The following is a 2,507-nucleotide window of genomic DNA, read 5'->3' on the forward strand; positions in this document are numbered from 1 at the left end:
TCGAAATGATACTTGCTAGAATGATACTCTGAAGCGAATATTTCTAAGTCCTGCCTCGGAAGGTCTCTGCATCCATCCTCGGGTACAACACACATTTCGCCTCGGGTAGCATTCGATATTTCGCTTCGGGAAGTAGTGAAGGATCGCCTCGGGTACGCTTAACACTGCCTCGGGACAGCATGTGCATTTGGCTCGGGTTGAGGTGAAAAGTTAACGCCACCCCGAGCCGTTGCACCCCGAGCCAATCTAAGCGGTGTCCCTGAGCCGATTTGGTCAGTGCTCTCGAGCCAAATCAACAGTGTATCATGAGCCGATTTGGAAGATGTCCCGAGCTGACTATCAATGTACCCTAAGGGTTACGGTTTGGCTCGGCCATAGTACGGGCTGGTTCCACGAGCTGGTCTGGTGATATGTCCCGAGGTGTTATGTCTTAGCTCGAACTTAACGCGGGTGGAATCCGACCCCAACAGTTAGCCCCCAGCTCGTTGTCTTGAGGAGCAAGTGACGAGCTTCATGATTACTAACCCGAGCGGTTTAAGCTCTATTCCGAGCTTATCCTTGTGCGCAGAGGCAATTTATATTTCTCTGACGGTACATATTCTTTGGAGATTCGAATCTTTTTGGCGTTTCTCCTTCTTCTAGCGTGAAACGGTTGAGTTTCCTTCTCGAGAAGTGGAAATGTTTTTTGCTTATTCCCAAGATTTCGGCGGACGTGAAACTCTCTCCGAGCTCACGCGCGTCTGACGCGCCGAAGTGTTCTATAAGTACTCGTCTCACAATTTCTTTCTTCAGTTCAGCAATTTTCGAGCAAAAACCCAAAGGTTTGTTTCTTTTGCTCTGATCTTGATTTCTCTCTTAGTTTCTTTTTCCGTTTTATCTCCGTCGTGTCTCCGCCGTTGCTAGAGTTAGGTTGATTTTGCCGGCGTCCTGAATTCTGTTTCTCCGGTTGTTCTTTCGATTTACCCGAGCAGATTGATGTCCCTTTCTGATTCGAGCGATTCTTCCCGAGGCAGAGATATTCCTATCCATAAACGAAAAATGGTTTGGAGTAGCTCGGATGGGCCCGAGGCCAGTTTGTCAGATCGATCTGAGTCAAGTGGTGATGCAGAATCGTCGTCTGGAAGTAAAGGGGTTCCGAGCCAATTTGTGGCTCGGGAAGATACAATTGCTAACATGGCTCGGGACGAGGATCTACCCGATGATCCCGAAGCGGTTTTGAACAGGAGGAGGACACGTCCTTCGGCTTTAGATGAGGCTGGGGTTTCTCATTGGCAGGACAAACCCGAGCTGCCGGTTTTGCCCGAGGTGAAGGGCGAGATGGTTACCTACGATCCCGAGGAGGGAGCCAGGCTACTTCAGCTGGCGATTCAAGGTGCCATGGCTCAGAAGAAGAAAACCCGAGCCAGAAAAGTTCGAAAACCTGATCCTCCCGGTTCTACTCTGTCGACCTTAGACTCACTTCGGGATTTAAAGGCACGTTTTAACTTCAGCGAGGCGGTAGTTTTACGGTTGCCGACCCCCAATGAGAGAGCCGATGATCCTCCCGAGGGGTTTTTTACTTTGTATGAAGGATTCTTTTATTTCTGCTTCCTCTGGTTCCCAATCCCGAGGCCGATCATTGAGTACTTATGGTCTTACAAGCTTGCTCTGGCCCAGATCACGACCCGAGGCCTTCGACATCTGGTTGGGATCTTAGTACGTTGGTTCGAGACATATAATAACATTGGTCTCGATCATCTGAGGAATTTGCTGGAGATTCGTCGTGTGCCGAGCTGCGAGATGGAGAGGTATTATATTTCTCCTCGTCCGAGGCGACAAGTTATTGGCGGCTTCCCCAGCAAGGATGAGAAGTATACCGACCATTTTTTCTTCGTTGCTCTCGACGAAGACTGCGTTCCCGAGGGCTGTCTTGGAAAAATGATTGGGAAATGGAGAAAGATTGGTAGTTGATCCGAGATTTTTCTGTTTGTTTTGTGTTAACTTGACTTCTTTAAGTGAAATCTTCTCTTTTTGCAGACCGTGGCCCGAGCTTCTTGGATCGTATTCCCGAGGACCTTTTCAGCGTGCGTGAGGAGTTGGCTGCTCGGAAGTGCCATTGGATTAAACACTTTTCTCAAGAAAGGGTTGAAAAAGCGTTGAGGGTTCTTCACGGTGCGTCCTGTTCTACCTCTTCATCCTCTTCAGATCAAAAGCTCAACTTTTTAGTGGAGATGCAAGGGGTAAAAATGTCATTGAGGGAAAGGAAAGCTGCCGAGAAGAAAGCGCGAGAAGAGCATATAGCGATCGAGGCCGCTTTTGGACCCTTAAACCCGCCCGAGGTGACCGTTGACCCCGAGGTGATAGTCGATCCCATGGGATCGGGGGCCGACTTGACTGTCGCTGTAGCTCGTTCCTAGGTGCCCGAGGGTATCCCGATTGGGGATATTGCTTACCAGGCTCCCGAGGCGAGAAATGCACTGGTGGTTGGTTTGCCTGCTGGTGGGCAAGCCCAGTCTAAGGCGAAACGT

Source organism: Arabidopsis lyrata, assembly GCF_000004255.2.
Source record: "Arabidopsis lyrata subsp. lyrata unplaced genomic scaffold ARALYscaffold_209, whole genome shotgun sequence".
In the NCBI taxonomy this organism is placed as follows: Eukaryota; Viridiplantae; Streptophyta; class Magnoliopsida; order Brassicales; family Brassicaceae; genus Arabidopsis; species Arabidopsis lyrata.